Source organism: Harpia harpyja, chromosome 16 (genome assembly GCF_026419915.1).
Source record: "Harpia harpyja isolate bHarHar1 chromosome 16, bHarHar1 primary haplotype, whole genome shotgun sequence".
NCBI lineage: Eukaryota > Metazoa > Chordata > Aves > Accipitriformes > Accipitridae > Harpia > Harpia harpyja.
Genome location: NC_068955.1, coordinates 23505448 through 23532545, shown reverse-complemented (window position 1 = coordinate 23532545; position 27098 = coordinate 23505448). Strand labels below are relative to the sequence as shown.

The following is a 27098-nucleotide window of genomic DNA, read 5'->3' as shown; positions in this document are numbered from 1 at the left end:
TTGCCAAGTGTTGCGTGGGCCCTTCTTCCCCGTCTGCTGGCCTGCCCCTGGAGCGTGGGGAGGTGCCACCTCCTCTGCACGGAGCCCCAGGGGAGAGAGGGGGCGAGGGCCTGGCGTCCTTTGGGCCGCTGGGCCGGCACCGTGAGAGGACTCTGTTGGAGGCCACCGAGGGAGGTCCTTGGGGCCTGGAAGTGGTGGGGTTTCTTTTCAGTCTGAGGTTCACCCTTGCTCTATTTTCTAGTTTTAAGAACAAATCTTCTCACTGCTTTTTTTTTAATTAATCACTGGGGATAATTTTAGTGTTCTTGTCTAACACAAAGTATGGTCTGATTTCTGCACTCATCTGAGAGTTTTGCCAAGACATTTCACCACGGCTATGGCAAAGACAACAACTCATAACACTTCAGTCTTGTTCATGCTCTTCCTGGAACACAGCGCAGATTAGGCCACTGGTCCTGCAGCACGGTATAGGCTTGGAAATGGGCTGTGGGTTGGGGTAGCATATGAATTTTGTGGACTGTAGTGACAACAGTTTCTCGGGCTTACAGCAGTAATGACACAGCTGAGAAAGTCTGTTGTGACTATTTTCTGTTCTGCTGATCAGTTAACATTCAAGAGAAAGAAGGTATACTTTCTCCTCCAGCTTCCTGATAATCTCATAAATATATATGGATTTGATTAATTTTCATTACTGGTAGCACACAAACTGACATTTTTGAGAAAGTCAGAAGAGACATTTGGTTAACTCTGGGATTACAAAGGGCAAAAATAAGGATGGTTTGTTCAGAATCTGAAAGAATTACAAATATCTGAACTGAATAATCTCTCCAGGATACCAGTCTCCAAAAAGCAAGGACAAAGCACTGTTGGCAAGGCAGCAGTAAGCCATGACAAGACTGCATGAAAGAGGGCATTGGCTTCCACTTCAGGTAGATGATATGATTGATTGTTACCATGGGAATGAAATTGGTACAAGGAGATGAACACAGAGAAGTCTTCATTGGGAACAAAAACCCCACAAATGGCAGTTTATGACCTCTACCTTCACCATCTAGATAACATCCACTATTTTCCTTATTACTCAAGTCCTTTCGTGCTGCTCTTTCTCCGTGTGCCTATTTCATCTGAATCACTGACTTTTTGCTTTTTCAGTGCTGCGTTTTCATTTTCAGACTCTACAGGCAGGTCCTCTTGGGTTGGCTCTTCTGCTTTATTGCAGCTCTCAGAGTGGAATCCAGCATTCTCCACTGTGGCAGCAGGATCATCATCCTCCTAATGACAACAGCACTCCTCAATGCTTTGGCTGTGATAAAGGTCCCCCTCCACTGATAGTAGTTACCTCATCCATTTTCTGCATTAAATCATGACCACCCCTTCCCATGGCGAGATCAGATAGCAGGGTTTCATTGCACAGGTACTCCTCATCTTCCATGCCCCCCGTTCTTTCTGCCAGCTCTTTTGCAGAGGCTGGCTCAGGTCAGGATAATCTGCAAGAATTATGTCCTGTTTGTGCTTGAAGTAATCACAATTATCATAGACAGGAGGTTTTTCAGCCCCCTCTGATTTATTGACACCTGTATGATGAATTTAAGCTTTCTGACAATGGTGTGCTTTCTTCTTTGGATTTTGTGGATGCCAAGGATCTGCAGATTGTATGCTAAAAGCAACTGCTTTACTAGTATAGCAGAGCTTGATGCTAGGAGCATGGTGTAAATTATGCCAGTATAACTAGGTTTATTTTTACAGTGCCCGTCAGAGATAGACTTGTTTCTCAGAAAATAATCTTTTTCTTTTTCTTCTTCATTTCTATCTGCCTGGATCTGTTAGCATTCATGTAAGCAGCCACCATGTAAGAAAAACATATTTATCATGGATGGTTTTAAGCAACGCAACTATTACATGCTTACTGTCATCCTGCTATGCAACAGTGCATGTCTTTCCCCGTGTGCTGTTTCCCACCCTGTGTGCTTGTCACCAGTCAGAGGACGCTGCTGCAAAGACATGTGTGGAAGCTTAGAAAAGAAACTGCAGAACCAAAACTATTAAGATACAGCTCTCCTAATACTGAAGAAATAGCTCCTCCTGAAGGCTAAAATCGGGACCTGTGGCTCTAAGTTATTTGAACTTTTCATGGTTTTGCATTGCATATAAGAAGATAACACTTTTTTTATTATACTTGCACTCTATTGAGCCTTAAGCCCAGAAAAAGGAACATACAATCCAATGAGTGCAGTTACAGAAAACCAATCAAAAGTGCAAACAAGCTCCATTTACTGATGTGGAGGAACTCCAGCATGCAGGCAAGGCAGTAGTATGTGCTGGGGAATGACAGTAGGCTGGTTTCTTGCTGGAGAATTGGCACACTGCTTGGCATCGCTTAGAGCAAGTAATGGACTTCAGTATTCATTGATAGACTAGGATGGTCACTGCTCATGTTGCGCTATGCTGGTAAGAGCTCTGCCCATACCACTTGTTTCTCTCCTAAATAGCTTGATTTACATGCAGATTTCTTCACGATGACATTTTCACCCATTTATTTCTATTCAGGGCCTAATCCAAAGCCTGCTGGCATAACTGAATTTTTTTTTTCTAACTTCTGTTGTGTCTCCATAACGCCACACTTGCATGTCTCTACAAGAGTCCTAACGTTTTCTTTTCTTTGTTTAAAAGTGGGCTTATCTGGATCTCAAAAATTGGGTGGTATTGGCATGAATACTTCAGAAAGAGGATTTGGAAGGGAGGCCAAATTTTGCTCTTAGGTACATCCCACAAAGCCTTGTTCACACTAAAAGGGGTATAGAAAAATGTCTATCAGTGAAGAAGTTGACCTTTCCTATTAAATGTGCCATAAAATTCTATGATGTCATTACTGCAACTACACAGGACATTTAGAAAAGCAAAATGTTGCTAATAGTTGCCCATGTTTTAAGGGATAGTACTGAATAACTGACCCTGCACAAGAATTAGCAACTTTGACAGAAAAGGTTTTCTTTAGAATAGGTGCAAAACCTGATTTGAAGCCTTAGTTCTTCTCTATATGGATCCAGAAAACTGAGGGAACCATCTGAAATCAGATATTTCAGTCCCAGAGGCAATTAACTCTGAAGTGTGTGCAGAACTCATATCACTGTGGAAAATGTTATCTCCTATCAGGATCTCAAAAAAATTCTATTTCAGTAATCTTTTTAGCAAAAGCAATTTTGCTGAATGCTACGAATTGCTTGTTTTCTCCTCCATTTTGGAAGCTAGTGACTGCATCCAGAAAAAATGCATTTCCTATTCAATTTTTTGCCCATAACATGCAAACATAAACTTGCAGGTTAAACGACAGCAGTAAAGTCAAAATGTAATGCTCTAGATTTACAGGACTTGCATGCAGACAAATTGAAACAGCCTCCAGGCTACCCTGCATCCTTTTCTTTTCATGGCATTAGTATCATGAGAGAAGTAACATATTCCCATCCTTGTTACACATTTGATACAACTATATTCCTAGTCAGTCTTGTCAACAAATAATTTATTAAATTTCAAATAAATATCATTCATTCCCCAACTTACTAATACCATAACTTACATGATACATAGTTTGAAAAAATCTTTTTCTTATCCAATTTGTACTGAAAACAATGTCTGGTTTACTAACCAATAGGTATGAAGGGTGTACATTTTTTTCTATCTAAGGAATTTGCAATATGTTGGCAACAGTCATATACTTGTATGTTTATGTTTTGACATGTACAAATGCACATACATGAACAGGAAAAAAAATAAGGGCATACAACAGTACAAGTATAAAACAATTCATATATGCCATTGTAGTTCTCCAGGTGAAATCAGAACCCTAAACCCACGTATCTTAAGCTTATTTCATAACCTGAAACACAGCACCTCCTTTTTCTTGAAGAGCAGAGATGTAATTTTTTTAAATGAAAACATTTGAGTTCTCCCCACCCACAATCATCCAGCTACTCCTGCAACATAAACCTCCGTAGGTTTATCAGAGAGAGCACAGCACTGAAATCCAGGTGGCACAATTAAGTTGCAGTTGATTTTACTTGCTATGATTTTAGTGACTCCCTATAATGGAGCTATAAGGCAAGGAAGGTGCTGCTTATCATATCCTTCCAGCTAAAGCAAAATTTTGGGTGAAATATTAACATTTGCTGTCATAATATTTGTCTGATATTACTCACAACAACAAAGTAACTTCAACACTGTAAGTATTAGTATTCATAAAAATCACATTTTAATGTCACCCTTGTTTGTGTCTATGCTAAAAGAATTCCTTTGACTGTTTAGTGAGGACGTACAACATCACATGACTGACTATCCAAGAAAAACAATAAGGAATGTTCATAAACAAGATATGAATACTTTTTAAAAAGGAATGTGGTATGTACACAGAAATAGAATCTTGATACCTGACAATGCACAAGCAAGACAAAGGAGAAGTTAAATTCATATCCTTATTCATTCCATTATTTCAGGGAAACAAATATTTCATCTGTGTACAATTGCACTGAATAAAGGCGGCATTTTATATTCTCTATGAATGGTGAACAAGGCTTTAAGACCAAACAATACAGCTGTGTTTTTTAAAGGAGCCTAAAAGAAGTGAACCTTTCTCTGAATATATCAGCTAAAAAGCACAGAACAGATCTTAACAGGAGGAAAAAGTCATTTACAACAGCAAAAAGTGAAATGTTTCTCAGTCTGAACCTGTGAGTCACATTCAGGTCTGGATGCAGAAAGCCACTGTCTCAAGCTACAGTTATGACAGGAATACAGTAATTATCACACAGCAAGTTTTTGATACTGAGGTACTTCTTCTGGTTTGACATAAATTCATATTTAGGAAAAAAATAAGGATCATAATGATTATAAATATGCAAAGAAATCTAGTTCCATAAGAAGAGCAGAGCAGTTCTGCTAAAACAAATCAGAGCCACAATAAAGATGACTGACCAAAATTATTTCCTGTTCAGAGAGGATTATTTGGGAGACAGAATCTCCTAACTATTTATTAACATAACAAGTTCAAAGGTAGTTCACACTAAGAAGCTGCAGAGAATAAAATAACATGTTATGATGACACACAATGACATAGACATCTTAACTAAGTTTGAACACGTATAATAAAATTAAACTGCAAATTACCTGAAATAACTTTTTCCATGCTAAGTTCTGTTTTTATTTGGACTAACAGAAATTATAGTAAGGCACAGAAGAAATGGTTCTAGTTTTTAAAGAGATGTAAGCTTATTTAGAGGTTTATATAGCTGCAATCAATGCGAAATCACAACAGGATTCAGAGGTCATTTGCAGTGACACAGGGGTTTTTCTCAGAATCAGCCAAAACTCCTGCAGCTGTGGCAATGTGATGAAGCTAAAAACAACATTTCTGAGAGGGTTTGTGCTGGTACTTTACTTGGTTCCCTACCAGCTCCAGTCCCAATGGGATAAAAAGGTGCATGAGGGCTGCACAGCTTCTACCCCCAAGTTGTAGTTCAGTTCTTCTCCCAGAATGGTACAAATAAGGGGGGGCAGGAAATGCATGATTCATAAAGAATGTCTCTCTGATTTCCTAGCTGGAAATGTGTACACAGGCAGCTCACAGTGAAGACTTTGGTTTGGATTTGTTTACCTCCAACTGTGGAGAAATACCCTGAGACTTTAGATTGTGCTAACATCCATGCATCTATACAGACACCATAAAGTACACTAGAGATTTTGAGTGAAGAGGCCAAGATGATTTGTTTTGGCCATACAAGAGAAAGGAGAATTTTGAAGTGGCTGATACTACGTATAATCCCCCAGTAATACTTTCAGATTTACATAAAATCTGCCATGAATTCAAACATTCATCCTCTTATATTGACTTTCTTTCTTGATAATTAGATTTAAATTTATAGGCAATACATTGGAAAATTAATTAACATGGCTGTAGTCAGGTTTTATCATATGAGACTTTAGATACCTATCCTAGTTAATTTAGTTAATTTAAAAAAAAAAACATATCAGGAGACATTTTTCTGGTTACTTCTAAAATCTAATGAAAGTATAGTGGGCAGTCATCTACAAATTAGGCTTGCAGCTCAAAGCCAGGGCAGAGAGAGGAGACACATTAGCTGTGCCCCCCCCCCAAAAAAAGACTAAGAGGGAAGAATTGCTGAAAACCTGCAGTCTGGCAGATAGACAAAATAGGGTTTAGGTGCTAGATCAAGTTTCAGAAAAACACAAAGTTTATCTCTAAAGGCAGAGAGAGGAACAAAGGGAACAGGGAAATGGCCAAAAGTCAAGACTATTTAGAAAGAGTCAAGAAGGGCTCTGACAGGAAACCTGTGTTGTGTAGAAACAGGCTACATGCCCCCAGAGAACCTGTAAATCTAAGAGTTCCTGTTGCATTCACTGTCAATTACTCATAATTTCCAAGCTATGCATACTATGGTACACACATACAGCTTATCAGCTACTGGATCCAAGACAATCATTGAAGATAGGGACCTGCTGCCTTTTTCTGTTGATGGCTTGGGTTTTGGGTTGGGTTTTAGGGTTCTTTTTTGCAATAGATCTTAATGACTGCTTGCAGGCTGACCCTAAAGATAATTTTAAGATGTGTATCAGCAAAGACTCAGTTATACTGTTGGCCACTCTTCTTTAATCTCCACAGAAGGTATCATTCATCCTCTGTGAAGTCACATCTTAGCAAACACCAGAAAACAACAAAAGAAAGCTGAGCAGTAAACAATTCAAGAGCTCAGGCATGTGACTGAGTTCCTGCATATCAGCTGAGTCACAATAACTGACCTTGCCAGCTCTGGCTAATGCAGAGGTTAGATTAAAGTGGTTTAAGCTAATCTTTGCTGCCTGACAGTTGCAACAAGTCACACACCACAGCTCATTGCTGTACTTAGGCAAGGACAGAGTATTTTGTTATATCAGACTAACTGAATCATAATACCAAACAGCATTGGCTGGAGCTGCCTAAGGTCTGCCTCTAAAACAAAGGTGAAGGCATGACTTATCGCATCTGTATGTATGAATATGAGAAAAAGAACTGTGTGATAGCAACCATAACAATCAAAGACAGAAGCAATCAAGAGCATTATCTGGGAAAAAGAACAGAGACCCTTGTCTCCTGGCTCAAAACTTGCAGGTAAGATGAACTTGGAATTTTTCTGCTGTTATGGTCTCTCCTGTGTTTGAAGGTACAGGATTTTGTATGTATTTTTTAAATAAGGAAGATCTTACCAAAAAATACATCTTACTTGAATCAAACCTAAACACTGGCTAGAAGCTTTCAAAAAAAGATAATAGAACAATGGATATCTTTTTGAGTCAAGAAACAGCTTCATAATGTCTTATGTAATTCACAATACTTTCTAGCCTGTATTTTTTCTACCATTTCTTAATGCAACCAATTTAGACAAATGCCAAATCTCCCAATGTTATGAACTCAGTCTGACTGAAGTCCCATGACTCAAAATTGCCTCAGTAAAGAAGACAGAATAACAGCTTATATGGTACTGTATTCTCTGTACACAAGCATGGACTAACTTACAGTATAAGCTCTGTTTTCTAAGCTGCAGTAAGGCAGCCTATGCCTGATGGTTAGAGCAAATGCAGATGTTTTAAACAGCTGTGTCTGCCTGAAAAGACTGCAGCTGCCCTCCATTAGGTTTTAATTTACTATGGTAGACTTGCCAACCCAAAAATTCATAAAATGCCTCAACATATGGAGCTAGTACTTACCTGGGAGCCAAGAACGTTCATTCCAAAAACTCTCAAGATCACCCGTACCTGGTTTAAAAACTGAACACTAGATGGAGCTATGTCCTTGTAGCACCACTAGCTAAATTTAGATAAGCTGTCTCAGGTACAATTCCAATTAGTTACTTGCAAGTGGCCAGATCAATGGCTTGTTTAAATGTCTTTAAAAATGCTGAATAAAAGTAACAGTATGTTCCCGAAAGATTTTTAAAGAACTGTATGTGTCCGTAAAAGCTTCTGGAATATAAACAGAAGACTGGAAAAAAAACCCACCTCAACAAGTATAGTACTCCCTAAGAAAACTATCTATATATTAAGGAATTTTTAAAAATGTGTATTTCATCTGTCCTAGCAAGAGATACCTGAAAAGAAGACTTTTATGTCATGTGTACTGCTGCAGAACCATTGATGCTCTAAACTGAGAAAAAACCAGTAAGTTCTGTTTTAGTATCAAGTAGCTGTCCTGCAAGATTCCAAGAAAATTTCAAGTGTAATTTTATGTAGAGATAAAAATCTTTATTTAAACTGTCATCTTGAATGTTTCACATTAACTCCACCAAATGACGACAAGGAAGAAAAAACACAAGTGTCTTACCCATTAAAAAGACCATACTACATATGTTAAAAAAAAGGTTTCAAAGGATAAGAGAATGTTGTCCACCTTACCAGAGGAAATTGGTAACATGACTGGCCACAAATCTCTGTTAAAGATAAGGCAGGCTACACTGTCGAATGAGACATAATGAGCTGTACGGAGTCAATGGGGAAGGATTCTCCAATCCATTATTTCCTGTCTACAGCTGATTTAACCAAATGTACCTGAAATCAAATCTATGAGTGTTTAAATGGATCATTTTTTCACAAATAAGAGATTACACAGTACTTGCAGTACTTACACAGTCCTGCATCACAATGTATATTCATTCTTCTAATCCTGGTGTTTCATAGCCTGTACAATCTATGAATACGAGTACTGTGATTTGGGGAAAACAGTGAAATCGCACCGGGACTAACCTTTGCTGTAGTCTTCCTGGAGTAAAGCTTTTGATAAAGAAGGACATGAGGTCTTAGGTATCTCTTGAAAAAATTCTTGAGTAAATTGATAATAAAAAACCAGAATGGTTGGGGCTGAAGATAGACTATATTAGTTGCAGCTAATTTACTCTCCTTTATAAACAGTAAAATTAAAGCTTTATAAAAAGTTTTCAGCAAATAAAACAGCAATTTGGAACATACTGCAAATTGATGTATCAAAACATGAATGTTTTTTCCTGCCTTATAGCCATGATCTGCTATCTAGGGAGCATAGCCATTTAGAGCCTTCGTCTAAGTGTCAGTTTTAGTCCGTACCCTTCAGTGACTATGAACCATTCTGCCACTATTCTTACAATCCAGCAACAGACCAAGCAGTGCACTATGAAAGAACCACTAACGTGCATAAGCCTAAGCACCATTCAGGCATGCTTGCAGGATCAGGAACACAGCCTGAACTCAAATACAGGGCCTCTCAGCTTGCCAGCGTGACCCATAATGTGACTGTGACACTGCAGAAGAGAAACTTGGACCGTTCTGCTCAATAACTTTTAACATAATAAAAATATACCCTGGTCGTTATATCTAGTTGAGATAAACAGTTATAGAGCAACATCTGGGATCTCACAGATAACTTTCCACTGATTTTTGAGATGGAAGAAATGAAGATGGTTAGTAAAGCAATGCCCAGCAGTGTTCTCTCTTGGGGTTCCTAACTTGGTTTTTTTCATACGTCTTTTCTGAGAAGGATGGTTCTGCTCTCCCTGAATAAGCTTCATTGTTATATAAGAGAGGCAAAGACTTAACACAATGCCAGCTTTGTGACAGTAATGTGTCTGCACTACTGCAGAAAAGAAACAAACCACTCTTATTGAATGGGGGACTTCTGGAATGGTAATTAGCCAAGAGGCCGGGACAGCTGAGGGAGTGCTTCTGAAACCCACTAGGCTGAGAAAGAGAGATGCAGAATTAATCCACTTCAATTAAAATGATATTAAACAGGACAGACAGGATCAACAAGCTAAAGGTATCCCAAAATTAGGATTCTCTCTGCTTTCCGGTGGTACAACAATATTATAGTAGTATCAGCACTCCATATATCAAAAAATACAGAAACAGAACAGTAAAATCATTACACATGAATACTGCAGCAGTAGCGGGACAGGGTTTTCTATTCTACGCTTAGCCTGTGCTGCTCAACCTCCCTCTGCTACTGTCTCTGCTTCCCAAGGGAGTGGCAGTAATTGCACTGCCTCTGTGTTCCAGGTCCTTTCCCTTCACAGCACTAGGGCAAGGCCATGCTCGCCTTCCCATGCACCAGCTGACACTGCTTTTCCCAACAAAACGCTGGAGTCAGCATGTACCAGCAGGGTCTCAACTATTCCAGGTCAGGAATAAACAAGAAAGGAGGTAACAACCCTACATGGCCATAAAGGAGCAAATGAGATCCCAGATGCTGCTTCTATCACATGGAAAGTCACCCAGACACCTGTCCTAGACCACCAGTGAGGCTAGTTGGGGAAAAGGAGGGGAAACCAGGCTGGTGTTGAAAAAGACTCCCAGCTTTGCTCAGACTGTTCTAAATTCCACTGACCCTTTCCCAAATGGTTTAACGATACTGCAACAAGCAGTGCCATAGTAATAGTTTTTGGTATCAGTATTACGAAAGATGCAAATGTTATCAACCATTATAATTTTGACCACTCCTCTACGTGACCTATTTGACTACCTCAAAGCTGAGAGGAAAGACAAGAAAAATTCAAAAGCAAGCCAAATTAATACACCTGTGGATTCTTGCCAGTTTTAATTACTCTTTAGCATGTTCAGAGATGTTTCAAAGGCGTTCTACTTCACTTCCCACTTTCTCCCTCTCCCACCTTGGGCATGTTTGCTCTGTAAGTGAGGTCCAATTCTTTATCTGGAATACCTGGTATGTGATTCATAGTCTTGGTCTCATGCATAAGTTTAAAAGAAAACCGAAATCATACGTAACTCTTCACAAGGTCAGAGAGTGCATCAGTTGGTAACAGGGAACAAAATGTTTCAACATGCCAAATACAGTACAAGCTTACGCTAGGCAAAAGGAAATTCTAAAATTGAGGACAATTATTATAGGCAATAGAATTACATTAAAACATCATGCATATGAAACATTTAGAGGGAAGTCAACATCATCACAGACAGAAGACAGCAAACTGTGGTGGCTGAAATACAACCACTCCACAAGCAGTGAAAAGTGTGTGTTTTAATTACGTTGTCTATGTTAAAAGTACTCCTCGAAACTCTTTATCTCATTTCCTGCTAAATGCTTGCTGTTTAGCCAACTCCCTAGAAAACTGACATAATCAAAGTACTCAGCACATGCATGCTGTGAAAGAACTGTGTCATTATCACACATGTGGGATGACCGGTTTGGGTAGAAACAAGACAACAGAAACCTTTATCAGATTTTGGATCAGCAAGGCACCCAAAGTGACCAGTAAACTCCCAATGACCAAAACTTGCAGCACTTTTCATATTTCTAGGAGTCATCTCTACAGACAGAAAAAAATACCTACACTGTTTGAGCGTCTCTGTTTTTTGTGTTTGCTTCCTTGGAGACTTCCTGTACTAGAGATTTTTGCAATCATAAACATAGCATTAGAGAATGTTTTTAAAACAGGAGTTTTTAAATCTTTGGACAAAGAGAGTATTGCTTTTCTCAGTTAATAACATAATGTTTTTGTTAACCTATAAAATCCTTGGTATGTAGGAATATGCACCAAAAATATGCCTGGTAGCACTATTTAAACAGCATAGCTCTAATCAATTGTTCTACTTCCAGTAATAATGATACAAAGAATAAAACTCTGGATTTTGGGGGGGGGGGGTGGAGCCAAGTTGTCCAAACCCTTCCCTTCACACTGAAATTCACTGAAGGGCTGATAATACCCTGCTTCCATCTCTGCAATGAGGTGATGGGAAAGGTTTCTGTGGAGCCAAGGTCTAGAAGGCTGCAGCCCGGCCAGCCAGACCTCACCAGTTCCTGCAGGGCACATCGTAGCTGCAGCAACTGAGGTACCACGAAGCAGGGCAGGTCGTGAGGCACCAGCCAGGAACCCTCGAAACAGGATTTGCCTCCACTGTCCGTCCTGTCAGGGACTGGGCCGTGCTCCACGGCCAGAAGCCTTGGCGCGGCCTTGATTTTACCTTGACGTGAAAGGTTGGCGTCGGGCGTCGGACATTTTCATGGCGCTACAGGCGCGCGCACCTACGCTGAGGCGCTGCTGCCCCAGCCCTGACGGTGCTGCGGGGGAAACGGAGGGCACCCACCCGCGTGCCTGCCAGCCTCCCTGCTCCCCGCCTGGGCTCTGCGGGGCACGTCTTGGCGTGGGCCAGACCTACTGCGGGTGTCCCGAAGCGCCCCGTCAGCTCCCGCCGGGTCCCGCGCGGGGCGAGGAGGCGCCAAGGCGGCCCCGGAGCGGAGCCTGCCCCCGCCGCGGGGACGGGCTAACGGCTGCCGCGCGCCGGCCGCCGGCCCCTCCGCACCTGCCCGCGCGAGGGGGGGGGGTGGGGGGGGGTGCAGGAGGGCCGCGCGCCCTCTCCCCCGCCCCGCAGCTCGCTGTCACGTGAGGGTGGCAGCCGCCGCCGCCGACCGGGCGCGCCGCGCCCCTCTGCGCGCGTGAGGGGAGCTGGGGGCGCGCACCTGGCGCCGCGGAGGCGCGAGGGCGGGCGGGAGCGCAGCCCGGGAGGCGGCGACGCCGGCGACGCCGCCGCCGCGCAGGTCGGTCCCCGCGGGCGGTGCGAGGCGAGGCGAGGCGAGGCGGGGGCGGGCTGCGTGGGAGGGTGGCGGGCGGAAGGGTCCCGCCTCAGCGGGGAGGGCTTGCGCCGCTCCCGGGGCGTTCCGGGCGTCCCCTCGGCGCGGTGCTCGGCGGTGAGGTGGCGGAGCGCTGGGCCGAGCTGTCCCCGGGCGGCGCGGCGGTTCGGCCGAGGGCAGCGTCGGGGCGGGAGGCGGGTCAGCGGGGCGCGCAGGCTGGGCTGCGGTTCCTGGGGCGCTGCGGCCGTTTTCGACGCGGGGATCCCCGACGAGTCCGGCTGCGGATGGGACTGCAATGCCTGTTGCTTCTCCTTTCTTAACACTTTGCTATTGCTGTGAGAGGGAAGGACTCCATACTGTGGGGAAGACTTTTAAATAGACGCGGCTCCTGTAAGTTAAATATTTATTCTCACAGTGAGCAAAGCTTTGAAACTTGAGCTCCTCTAGCAGTTCAGTAAATAAACCGTTTTGTTGACATAAAACAGTCGATTCAGAAACTGCTGTCAGTAATGACATCCAGCTGCAGCCAAGTACTCTAAAGTGGAAGTGAGGTGTTCTCACCCCTCCGGTCGGTAATTGAATATTAACTCGGAAAAGAGGTATCTGGGGGAAATAAGAGAGTTAAAAGGATGTTCGGAAAAGAACAGCTGGAAGATGAAAGCGGCTATTAGGGGCTGTTTTACCCGCACGGAGATAAGGGAGGTAAGAGTATGAGGAGATGTCAAGTGATCTCCAGTTTCATCGTTCAGCACTCATGTTATCGTGCTACTATGATAAAAATACCTCCCCCTTAACATTTACAAGAAAGATAAGGAATCACACCCCTTTCGGTATGATCATTTCTTCAGTTTTGCATGGGGCAAAAGAAGATGTTAAGTATTAATTTGGTAGGTCAGTAACTGCAGATCTGACTGTATACGGGGTGAAGTGCAATATGTGCTTTTGAAGATTTGCATGTACAACACATTGTATTTCCATAGTCATAAAGGCTTTCTACAATTTCAGACTTTTAATTGCAGGGTTTTGGCAGGAGAGGAAACAGCGAGGGGCACTTTTCTGTGGTTTTGGGAGTTTGTTTTTTTTTTAAACAGGAATATGTGAACAGGTGCATGAAGGGCTTCATTCTGAAACTTGTATGGAAATGTGGAAAGAAGAGATGGGAGGGCAAAGAAGGCTGAATTTCAGCTTTTCAGGTTTATTGATTTACTTTACTTGTGTTCCTGACTTTGGCTTGGATCTGCTGTATGAACTTAGTTAAAACCAATAAATCTTTACACTTCCTTATATCTTCCTAATGGAGAAATGCTTGGAGTAGAACTCAGTATACCAGGAGAGTGAAAGGACAAACTGGGACAAACCTAAGCAATTATGGGTTGTTTTTAAATGATATGGATTTACCCTCCATTTGCTGATAGTTCTGGTTGAAGCAGTCGTAAGGGCCTCTTGAACCTAAAGGAAACCCAGTGTAAGTTAGAGCAGAGGAAGAACTCAAAAGAACCTTAGGTTTGTCTTCAGGACAAGTATAGCTTGGTACCAGAATATGAGGAAAAAATAATATGTAAAAGAATTATACTATAGTTTTTAATATATAAAATGATCTCAAGTGATATGCCTGTAACTGTTTTGAACTAATGTTAGCATCACTTTTGAAAATGTAAATGCTTTATTTACCTAAGCCAGGTAATAATCAAGTGTCTTGGCAAAACATATAGCAGTTTATCTATCGTACATCTGGGACACTGCCCTATGGAAAGCGCCAAATTAAAGGGAGGGGGCAGAAACTGATTAATCTGTGTGGCTGACGCATGGTAGGAATTGGGCTGGGAGCACTGATCTCTTGTTCCGCGTTCCCTTGCTGCTTTCATCTCCTGTCCCAGGAAGCTGAGGAATTAGAGGAATAGTGGCAGAGGGCACTGCTGCTACCATCTTGATTTCACTCCAGCAACCCCATCCATACGAGGACTATGCTAGAAGCAGGGAGGACAGGAAGGAAGTAGGGAAGGAATAAGTAGAGATGGGATAAAAAGCACTGTCCTCCCCTCACTCCTACTGTATCTGATCTCACTTCGTCTTTGTTAACATGGTAGCAGCAGTGTGGAAAAGTGGTCGGGGGGGAGGGTGTGTAAACAGAGACTACATCGGTGTAGGCATAGACTAGAGAAGTACTTTCTGGGTTCTTGAATCAATTCTCCCTGTTTCCTCTGTCATGCTTCTGTTACACTGAGTCTTTCTGTTACTCTAGACTGTCTCTGCAGGGATCAAGGCAGCATAATGTGACTTAATGTGGTAGAGTGTGTTTGAATGGAGGATGGGAAGAGAACAGATGGAAAAGAGTGAAGACCTTAAGAATCACCTTCCCTGAACACTTTGATGGGGTCAGCAAACACGGGGGAAAGGCAGAGAGAGAATGTACAATGAGTGCAAAACATGGGAAAATGAAAAAGAACAAAGGCAGTGACCGATCTTCCCCAGCCCCCATGTGCCGCTCTGCTTCTAGCCCTCATTTACCTAACTTGTTTCCTGTTTGCCACTTTCCGGTCTCTTTCTCTTCAAAACAAACAAACAAACTCCTACAAAAACCTATAAAGCACTTATCCCTAGACACTACCTTCACTCTTATTAGACTATTCAGAGACAGACCAGAAACTTAGTTCACTTTCCCCACAGCTAGGGATTTGTTTGAGACTTTCAGCTCAAACAAATGAGGGCCTTGACGTGGTAAGATTAGCAAAGGACTATGCTCATACAAGTAATGCAGAGCCTCAGTGGGGCTTTGCTAGTTAGCAAAAAATCCACCTCCTCCCTCCCCCCCAAAAAAGATATTTACAGGAATAGGATGAAACCATCTTCTTGGTTTAGATGTCCATAGTATGATTCAGAGGATTTAGTGTTTATCAAAGCAGAGAAATGATGCATAAGGAAATGTGTTTTGTGATAAAGATCACTCAGTATAGATGCAAGCATGTTATCATTCAATGTACTGTACCAAGCAAGGCTTTTCTGCATTTTCCAGAAATACCTAACAGTATAGAAATAGTAATGCAACAGAAGACAACATTGCTTAGGGCAGTAGATGAGAAGCTTCAGAAGTCACTTTTCTGTTAGTGAAGTTGCATCATTCAAATCTTTGGAGATGTTTTGTCATCTCAGTTTGCCACCTCATCCTCAGAGTTCAGTGAATTCAACTTCTTAAGGTATAATCTTGAAATTCTCATAAGCCACTGAATAAAGTGTAGCCAGCAATGGCTGCCCTTGGAGACACGCTTGATCAGTTACCAGAATTCGGTAGATGCGTATGAAATCATTTCACTTCAATAACTTGATCCCTCGAAAACTGGAAATTTTAAGCCATGAACTATTTTAAGTTCTCTAAATTTTCCCCACTTTGCTCTTGTCTATTCTGTGTTGTCAACTCACCTGTTACTTTGAAGAGCTGAAGAAACTGCGACTCCCACCTTTGGACAATCTGTTCTTTAACTTTGTCTAAGCACCAGCTCTGAGGTGATAACATGTCTTTGTTAAACTGTGACAGCTTGCCTGCCACCCCTTTACAGTATTTTATAGTTCTTCTTTTAAATAGATGCACATTAAGCAACAAAATAAAGGTACTTTTTTTGTACCTAGATGCCTCTGCCTGTATGTGTTAGCACGTTTTTATTTCAAGTCTCTTGTGACCTTGTAACATTACAGTTACCTCTTTTGTTTCTCTGAATCTTCATGTGTTTATTGCTATAAAACCATTTCCCAATAGCACTTTGCTCTTATTTGGCAATTCATTGATGCAGAGAACAAAGAAGTTAAATTACAAAGATAATTCCTTTCTGAAAGAAACATAAAAAGTAAATCCTAATGGCACTGTTGCCAGTCTAGGTCAATTTGTGGATTTTATGTTTATACTGTGCATCTGCCAAGTTACAATGTAGTGGTTTAAAGGACTATAAGCATGACCTGGATTTTAAACTCTTACTCTGATAACCTGTAAAGCAAGATTTTTATGAATATTATGTAGCTTACTAGTATTTCTGGAAGACCTGTAACCCAAAGCTGCTGAGGGGGAAGAGCTGTATATTTTCACAATGATTAAAGAGGAAAATTTGGTATCTTCACATGCATAAGACGGGACGTAATTTCTCTGCAAGATGATCAACAAACTAACGGAGAGCCGTTAGTGTTTCTCTCAACAATGTGTATGTGATATATAAAATATACTCTTATATTTATTTTATATCCATATAAAAATGTGTGTTTATCTGTTTAGCTGAATTTTCCAGGTAAAACCTGAAGTAAATGAAGATAAAGATAAGAGTAGAGAATTGAATACAGGGAAAAATAGAGTGCTTTGTGGTTTAGAGAGGGGAAAAGATAAGAAACCTGATAGTGACCAGACAGTATGTGGCAGACAACATGCCTGGACTGGTAAATGATGGGTCTGACTTCCAAGAAGTTGCAATGACAGAGCGTGAACTGCTGATTGTATGAGAGGTCTTTTGCATATCACCCAAGGACATGGTGCTAAGTTGATGATGGTTTCCTGAAGCAGATGTGGATTTGGAGAAAACAGATCAGCAGGCCTGATTCTCCTTCAGCAAAATCTTGAATTAGGCTAGAGGGGTTAAATAAGACTGAACACTCAAAGTCAAGACTTGCTGGATGGAAGAAAAAGAGAGGTCCAAAGCCTGGCTCTGTTACAAGTGTTGCTTATCAAATGCTGACCGAGTCTTGTTTTCATTAGAGCAAGGATGGAACGTGTATGAATATTCATAGAGAATGATTCACTTGTTGGCTATGTCTTCATACTCTTTAAGATCAACAGATTGTATGCCAGTTAATTACTAAAGATAAATCTAAACTCTGAATTCTAATCTGGATTTCAAGAACTGACTGTATGGGAACTGCTGTTTTACTTTATCCTCTTCTGAAAACAAGTCTGGTTGGTCTCCATATTCAGAGGTGACTTAGTTGGGGGTGCCTTCTTGTTTCTGTCTGTACTGCTTACACAAAGAAGTCATTTTGTTTCCAGTTTGCACTATTTTCAACCCAAAGTTTATTTCAGAACTCTTAGTTTGACAGAGGAAAATATTTGCCCAGTGTCTCTTGAATATAGGGGAATCATATTTTTATTCCACTACAATACAGTGCAGGTAGTAGCATCTGCTTTAATAATGCACAATCAGAACATCTTATTCTAATGATGTTGCAGTAAGATTTATGAATGTGTTTCTGTGATGATGATAAACTAATGTATGTAATCCAGTCAGCTCCCAAATGGAAGTATTTTGATGTTCCACTCCAGAGAAAAAAATTTCTCTAGCAAAGACCTTGGGGAAGTAAATCTGATATTTTAAATAGATAGGAAACCAGCACAAACCATCCTGGGAAGCAGTTTTTGCATTTCACCTGGATGGTATTTGCTGTGTGCAGTATTAGATAGGGGATGTATGAAGATCTTCTTGCGTAAGACTTCTCTGTCTTTTACATAAAATGTTCTATCATTCTGTAGTTCATAATGAAATTTCTGTTAAATCATCTTTGTCCTATACATTCAGTGCCTTGGTGGCATTTCAGCCAATGTTAACCTATATACTAATAAAAACAAGCTCTTAGGAATTGAAGTAGGTGATCCAAAGAGGTGCCTTCCAACCTCAACTATTCTGTGATTCAATTATTCTGTGATAACACTCTCATATGCTTCATAAAACTGTTCTCATTAGGCTTAAGTGCAGGTCTTCACAATGCAGTTAACATAAGCTCTTACCTGAAATTTCCTACTAATTCCATTCCTTTCTTTCATGCAGAAAACCTCTTTTTTCAAGTTTTTATGCCCAACCTAAGGTATGAAATTGTGCTTTGGTTTATGATTGTAATCTCTCTATATACTTTGCGGTGAGGCTACAAGTGAGAAGTCACATAAGCATAGGTCATCTTCCTGTGGCCTTACCATCACTCCCTAAACAGTTTCACTGGCAGATTTATGGTCACCCAGCAGACCAGGAGAAAAAATGGCAAAATAAGTCACTGGACCTTGAGATGTGTTCAGGACATGCATTAACAACTTCAGAAACCGTGAGACTGTAGGAAATGTGGTAATAGCTTCAACCCAGATACTCAGACATGGACCCCAGCTACCCGTGTTAATTAACAGTGCATTAAATGTACTTATTACTTAAAAAAAACAAACAACACCCCCCCCCCAAACAAACAAACAAAAAAACCTCCCATAGCTGAACTTAAGGTACGTTTATGCAAGTGCTATGTAAGCGTATATACGTATATAAGTAAAGCATCTGTTGTAAGCTCTTTTGTAATACATGCATTAATAATTGTTTCAAGAAGGGAAGAACAAATCTTAAATTTCAGAGCTACTTATATGGACCAGAAGCACAGACTGGTTGTAAAATATCAATGAAAGTAGGATATGTAATTTTCTTAAGGAATGCGTTCATTGCATCTGAAAAAAAATCAAAACAAGTGAATAGTTTTCTTTTCTTGAAAGAAGTCTTCTGTAATGAAAAGTATATATACAAAGTATTTTAGTGTTAGAACAGATTATATTAAACCTGAAAATCTCAGTCATAAACATTATAAGTTATTAGTTAAATATTTCCTGAATTAAAATGTTCTTCAATGTAGGAAGCTGAGTGTATCCAAAGTAGTAATTTTACCTGAAACTGAAAAGAGCCATTTATGGTCTGATCTGGCAAACTTCATATGTACAAAAGGAAAATCATATTAGAACCTTTTGTTACTAGAAGAAAGGAGAGTTGCTATAACAAGCATTTGTGCAAAAAGAAGATCTGTTCTGGCCTGCTTTGCAGATCACACTATAGTGTTGTGAAAAATACTTCATAGTCCACAATAGTTACTCACCTGTACTCTGTCCAGTGCGTGGAACACTTCATAATAGTTGTAGATGAGGCTAAGGATTAGAAAACTGTTGCAAGAATTGTGGTCCAAATCTGTTTTGCTTTGATTATATTCTCCATTTTAATTAGGAAATTTGGTAGCATCTTCAGTTTTATTTGTAGATTGTGAAGCCCAGCTGGTTCTCATTTCACATAAACTACTTGCAAAAGGATGTACTGTAGAAGACTGCATTTTTTTTTTTAACATGAGGAGAGGAGTTTGTGTTCAGAGTAAATTATTGGGTACAAAGGGAGCTCATGCTCTAGAATGAATTTAGTTTAGATTCACCAGTCATTTGTAGTTTTTTATTTAATCAAAGCTGCTGATTATCCAGGGACTAATCGCAAAGAACAGGACTAGCAGCTGCTTACTTCCTTTGGAAACCCAGATTTGGGTACTTAGAAGCAGAGGTTCCAAATTAGTTAACACTTATAAAACTGCCATGCTAGGCAGCTTGCCTAGTTTGCCACGCAGTATGCCTGTAAATATCATTTCACAGCGAATGTGTTTTATTTGCTTTTCTTAGCTAACAAAGTAAACAGTACTATTTCTGTCATGGAGCAAAGCTATCCCATATCAATAAGGACTAATAGAGAAGAAACAATTTCCTTATGACAGAGCAGTATTTCAGTGTTTTTTAACATGACCATATTTTTCTTTTCAAGTAGGAAAAGACTGAATATATATTTTTTTGGAATTAATAAAACTGTCTTGAATATTTCCACTTGGAGTTTTTGAAGACCACTGAAACACAGGGGACTAAATCTCTCATATATAATAGCAAATCAAATTTTACTTACAAATTTAGTATCAAAGTATAAAGTAGTCATGATCACTGATATGGGAGCAGACTTTGATCCGTTTTCTGGAAAGTGAAATAAACTGAAGAAACTGACAGTGAGCTCTGATTTCCTTTTCTCTCCTGAAATAGAAGAAAAATTTAATTAATTTCATCCAGTGGATGGTCATTTGAATAGTTCAGTCTTTTTTCTATGGGTTTTTAATTTTTATTTTTATGCACTGTCACTTGGCCCCAGATGCAAGAAACTTCTGAGATATTTTTCATACAGACAAATCAGCTAGTAGCTGTTAGGGATTAAAGGACTTTGCAAGTCATTAGCCTGAAATCATTTCATTTTGTGGTTGTTTTAATAAACAGGTCCAATACAGGTATTGTTATGAAACAGTAAAATACATGATTAAGTTATTACCTCAGGAAAATCCATAGGTTTATTCACAATCGGACCAAATATGAGTAGTAAGCCTTTCAGACAGTTCTAAAAAGCTGTTCTGAGTCTTGACATGAAATACTCTGAAATAAGATAGGATGTGTAAAAGCCCGACACTCAGTATCCCCTCGGGTGTTATTGCTGTTTGGGACTGCGACAATGCGCTTTTGGACTTCTGGCCTTGCTATAATGACACTCAGGCCTTTCAGAGTAATATAAGAATTCTGTTTCATTTGTCTATGTCAGTACAAAGGTGTCTAATCCATTTATTTCAGAGCCAGTAAAATTTTACTAACTTCATAATAATATATTGCTTCAGGTAGTGTTATACTCTAGCATTTGCAGTTACAACTGCAATTTTTCTATTTATTTCAATCATATGAAAGAGTTTTTCTCTGGAGTGGAAGTAACACGTAGCACAAATTTTAGGCTACAGTTTTATTTTTTGGCAAATACTTCTGGGTCATTGTTCACGTTCAATTAAAACACTTATCTGGAAATGAATCTAGAGAAATCCTATGTATGTTCATTATAATGGTTTAACTTCTATTTTTTTCATGCCCTAAAACTAATGGGAATTCACTATTAAAAGAGAACAAAAGTGATCTTTTATATGTACCCCATTGATGAATTATGCTGACAGCATCCTGAACTTCAGATGTAAGTACATATGTAAACACCAGAAGAATACTGAGTTTATGAATGGGTCTGTTTCTAGGTCCAGTTCTTGCATTCGGTTTGTGTTGAGAAAGGCATCTTTTAATTTGCAAAACTTCCCAAAGCTTTCTGAATTAAGTGTCCTAGCAAACCTGTAAGCCAAAATGACTAAACTGGAATATGGTAGCTTTGGAGGCTTATACATGTAACCAGTTTTACTGAGCAATTAGTCTCTTTCTGGAAATGACATATACTTTTTAAGTTTTGCAAATTCAAACAGGCATTCTGATGCATGGAACTGTGGGTGGGCATTTTCTTACCCCTTTCTTAGTCCTACATATCATGTATATTTTATAAGGAGAAATTTAAATTGATTTGACTTCCCTTGATAACATGATGTGACATGGAAACTTGTTCATTTTACATTTGTACAGAATTGAGAATAAATGCCTTGAAATGGTTGGCAGACATGACATGATGGGCTTTGTGGTTGGTAAGAACTTGAGAATGCCTAGCATGGTTGGTAGGAAAAGGTGCTATAGATAACAGTAGACTTCTAGGATCTCTTTTGTATCCTGTGCCACTGGATGTGTCTACTCTATGGAAGCAGCATGCTGGGCACTTCAGAACTCTTTTGTAAGCCTGTAAAAAGTTTGCACCAAATACTCAAAACTGGATATACAGTTACCTGAAACTTACGTGTTTCAGTTGTGGCACTAGAGCGGAAACAGTAGGAGCATGCATAGATGAATGTGAAATAGAAAAGCTGAGCAATTGGGTGGGTTTTCAGTGTGGTGATTCTGTTAAGATCCTTTGCTAGGTAAACATGTTTTTCTGTGAGCAAATACAGCTCCTCCATAGAATAGGTCATTGAGGAGACCTATATATCTAGTCACATGTTCATTATGGGCTGCTATGTGTTCCCTCTAAAATCAGCTTTTGGTTTCAGTGGGTGCTTAATCTGTCTCTAGTCATCTTGGTATTAGTTTTTTTTTCTAGGATCCACTGGAAAAACAAGCATAAAGGATGTCACATTTTTCTTGCCACCTCTAATAATGTTTCTTCAGCTGGGAAATATTACAAGTTTCTCTCACCTACGTGAATCTTAAAAGTATTAAATGTTGCTTTGGATGTCAAGTTACTGTTGTGTCTGTCATGCAACATTGCCTCTCCGTATAATGCTTTTTCTCATAATTAGAAAATTATGTTAATCCATTAAGTATGGAAAGTAAATATGATAGGAGAATATATCATTCTCTGATTTAGAAATCAGCTGTGGCACAATGTTTGATACAGCTACTTCCTTACTTGTTGGCCAGTTCTGCAAGGAGTAAGATGTCCCATATTCTGAATAATGGAGGAGCAAAATCAACAAAATGTGCCATTTTAGATCAGGATTTAACTTGCCATGGGGAATTTTTGCCTCTTGGTTATACTTATTATTTAGGCAGAGAAAGAGAAAAACTTGAAGACAGTTTTTTCCAAAGATTTTCATTAATCTTCAGCAAGCAAGCAATATAAGAATGTTTTGTTTATAAACATAGGCATTAAACTGACACAGCTGTTAAAATTCATGTTTTCATTGACGTGATGAGTAATGTGGGATATGGTGCTTTTCATAGTGATCCATTTGTTGTTCCTAGTTTAATGCTTTTAATCCAAGCAGATTCACTTAAGTTGAATTTGCTGTTTCTAGCAGAAGTATATTTTTCCTTTCTTTGTTTCCCACAGACACTTTCCTCAAAATAGCTACTGAAGCTTAAATTTATACAGAAGTACTTGATACTGTCAGTTCCTGTTAGTGTGAATTCAGCATGTTTGTGTTCACAGATGCAGGGTGGGTCGTATTTAACCAGCCTAGTGATGTTTCCAGTTATTTATAAATTGCTACACAAAATGTTTCAAAGAGGGAAAAAAATATTAATATGAAATTAAATTTTACAAAGTCAAAAAAGCTGTCTTTTTAGTATTCGTTTTTAAGCCTTATGTCTAAAGCTGAGTTTAGACTTCACAAAAGTCTTCATATCTCATTAATAAAGTTGAGGCAAATTCAGGACAGAGCTTTATAACCTGAATAACCCAAGAGTAGATCATTTTGTAATGAGAAATAATCATAAAAAATATCTCTCTTAGTTGTGTCTATGTTGGACTGTTTTTGTGTGTAGTCTAACCCAGACCTCAGCTTTTTACCTTAGAAATCCTGTGGATGAAAATTGTCTCTTTTGATTGTAGGAAGTCAGTTTTCTAGCTTGTTAACCCTCTTCTTTGTTCTGAGGTTCTGTTGCCAAACAACAGATCTTGGATATCTCAGTGTCCACTGGTGCCAATTCCTCTACCAATCCTCACCTTCTAAGGTCCATTTTAAGGAACGCTTAGTGCTCTCCACTCTTCTAATCCTCTGAAGTGAGTTATTTCTGTAAACATTCATTGCTTTTACTCTGCGTGGAAACATTCACATATTCACCTATGTCGTCATGTATCTCTTCTGTGGCATTTTTCTAAAGGTCAGAAATAGCCTGCAACTTGAATGCTACATGTAGCCTTGGTCATCTCATCTCAGCTACGGTACAATAAAACAAGAAAAAGTACACAGAGAAGCAGCGAGTGTGTTGAAAAGTATGGATTGGGTTTACTCTGAGGAGAGACTTGCGGGATAATGACTCTTCAGTTAAACAGGGATGTTACAGGGGGAGAAAGGGGAATAGGACTGGAAAGAGACTGTAAGATGGTGGCATGAAAAAGTGAGCAGTGATTAACCACTGTTGGGTTGGTTTTCTTCCATGATGTCAGAGCATTCACGGAAAAATTATACACTGGGATGGACAGACTGAACGAGCATGACTGTTCTTACAGTGTCATAAGAGTTCCAAAAATACATAGCTGTTTTCTGCCTCTGAGTCATATGAATTTGATGGATACCTGTCTTGATTACACTACAGGCAATAATAAATAGAAGTTGAGGCACTAGGACCAAAGACTGTATGGGTTCTAATAAGTAAGACAGTTGGCTGAGGAGTGTTTGCTCTTTGTTGGCAAAGCAGCTGATTTTTACAACAATCCTCTGTGTACATCAAGCAACTGAAGAAAATGGACACTGTGAACAGGTGTGAAAATTGGACCTCCTTACATTTCTTTGAGATATCAGATCTTCTGGCCCTGTGTTAGCACTGGCCTCCTTTAAAGAAACATCTGTGTTTTCAGACTCATATTCCAAATGGTACCTGCATAAATTAATGCAAAATCTCTGTTTCACAGTGCCCATATACACTTCTGTATCCCTAGTGGGATTTATACACATGTAGTTAATAGATTAATAAAGTTAGTTATTAGTAGTGCTTGTTCTGCTGAGTTGGTTCTGTAACAGCTTAATGGGCAAGAAGAATGATTTCCATTTACAAAACTTACTGAAATGCAGAAAGGCAAACAAAAATTGAACACTAGGATTTTCCATAAGGGGCTGGCCTGATCCATTACGTTGTCATGGCCAGGCTGAGAAGCCTTTGTTTCAGAGAGATTTGAAAAAGCCTGAGAACTATTTATGAACCATAAGAAACATTATTTGTAATTCTCAAGTTTTAAATAATGTTTTTTCCAGCAGTACAGTTTGTCTAAATATTTAGGATTTTTATACAGGATAGCTTTGAATACTTCTGTTAATCATATATACCTAATCTCTCTCAATTTCTGTCAAGGTCTTGTCCTCTGTTTTACTCTAGGGCAGAGTTCATTAGTGCGTGAATTCTGTGTTTATTACCATTTCTCACCTTTCAATTTACTAGAGCATGAATTTACTTTCACAGGATCATTCATTATATCATTTCTCAGCTTAAGTTTTTCAGCTCTTGTGTGGTTTTGTTTGTTTTGGTTTTTGTTGTTGTTTTTTTTTTTTTTTTTAGGGGGGGGTGCAGTTTCCCAGGCATTGAATCTGGAGTTAAGTAACTTAGAAGACCTAGTTGAAACGTTGTCCTTCATGGAAGAAAATTTGAAGCTGTAACCTTGAGGCTGGTGAATACCTGAGATTAGAAGGGGGAAAAAAAAAAAGTTTATTTTAAATGTCAGAATTTTGGGGGTGTAACTCTTCTTTATTGTAATACTTTTATAACTGTGAACTGTAGTACCAAAACTGACTTTTGTATGCCATTCATCTTTACATTTATTTTAAGACCACAAATGTTCACATTTTGGTTCAGAAACTTTCCCCCCATGTATTTTACCAGGTAACGCTTTATGCAGTTGAAGTTTAAATCCAAAGCATTTATTCACTGTGGTTTTTTGAAGTTTTAACTAGCTAGAAATTGGAACTAGTTAGATGACAACTGAACTAAAGTAATTAGTGGTTATTTTCACTTAATTCAATAATAAATAATGAACGCAATTTTGGTTTTAAGATTTGCAAAGTCAGAAGCTACAACATTTCCCTTTATATTGTGTATAACAAAGAGAAAACTTAAAATATCTGATAACAATTTAAAATTAATTTATGACATGCTTTTTTAAGCTTTTATGAGCAATGTTTAAAACAACACTGAAGGAATGAAGGGCTTTCTACAGTTGACAGAACTGCTATAGAGAGGAGCTGAAGAAACCTCACTTTGCACATGCCATTCTGTCAGCGTCAGCTTTTATATGTAAGGATGAGACTTTGTACAAACATGAGTCAGGAAATTTGGTTATGGTACCAATAGCAACTGTAACTTAATATCCATGTGGAGGAGTTACTATGTGGTGATCTGTGTTCTTAAAGCATCATAAAGTATCAGATCATTTAGCATATTTTTAAGGGTGCTTTCTTTTTTCCTTCTCCCTCCCTTCCCCCAAAATTGAGGTTCAGACTCATATTAGCAAACTTAATGGGTTTATTTTTAAAAACAGATGTTTGGCTTTGACTTTGCTACTTCATAATGCAGTAAATTTAACTACATTCAGTTCCCTTCATATTTTAAATCAAATTATTTAGTATAATATGTTTAAAAGCAGCATAGTTCTTACTGCTTGTCACTCTACTTTTATCAGCAGCACATAAATGTGGTGGTTTTACAGTGCCAGAGTAATACCCAGCTGCCTGCATAAGTCAGTTTAGCTTATTTAGTTAATGACCTTAGTTCATTTTTACCACGGAGGTATTGTACTAGTACTGTGCTTTGCCTAAGGATGTCCCTTCATGTAAGGACTCCCAGCAATATGTTGACTAGAGACTTTACCAGTTCTTCTACCATCTACCTGAAATAGTTCAGTATCAGGTCTTCATTCAGCTTTGGCTAATCTATATTTCTCTCTAGAGTTTCCCTCTCCCCCTTAGTGTGGACCCTTTACACTTTCTGGCTGAAAAGAAATATTATTTTTTTTATTCCCATTCTAGTTATTCTTAAAAAACCCTCTATATTCTTGGGTTTATTTATTACATAAAGGGTAATCAATGAAGGAAAGATTCTATTTACCCTTCTGCCTGTTCCAATGAAGCACATGAAGGGGAAATAGAGCAAGTAGTGTTTAAGTTATAATCAGATGAGTGGGATTTCTGGCTGGATAGTCCTGGAAGATGCCCTATAAGTAGTGTTCCTTAGGCTGTCATTCTAGTGATCATCAGAAATTCTTCTGTTGCCAGCAGCTGTGGATAGTTATTTAGGACTAAGGATTAACTTAATTAGAGAGGTATGCCAGGTTCTAAAAGGCCAGGATTCAAATATGTATTTATAACTTTTGTATTTGAT

General features: G+C 39.3%; 1 protein-coding gene across 6 annotated transcripts in view; it reads left to right on the top strand.

Annotated features, from left to right (window-relative positions):
• The first annotated feature begins 7070 nt into the window (after positions 1 to 7070).
• The window catches only part of PPFIBP2 (PPFIA binding protein 2), a 116326-nt gene continuing 96298 nt past the window's right edge, over positions 7071 to 27098 (top strand). For 4 of the 6 annotated variants that reach the window (XM_052810537.1, XM_052810539.1, XM_052810538.1 and 1 more), the window contains exon 1: positions 12772 to 12988. The gene's annotated coding sequence lies outside the window, so the exon portion shown is untranslated. Of the gene's footprint in view, positions 7157 to 12771; positions 12989 to 27098 lie in introns of those variants that run through there. The other 2 variants (XM_052810535.1, XM_052810536.1) reach the window with 2 other exon arrangements.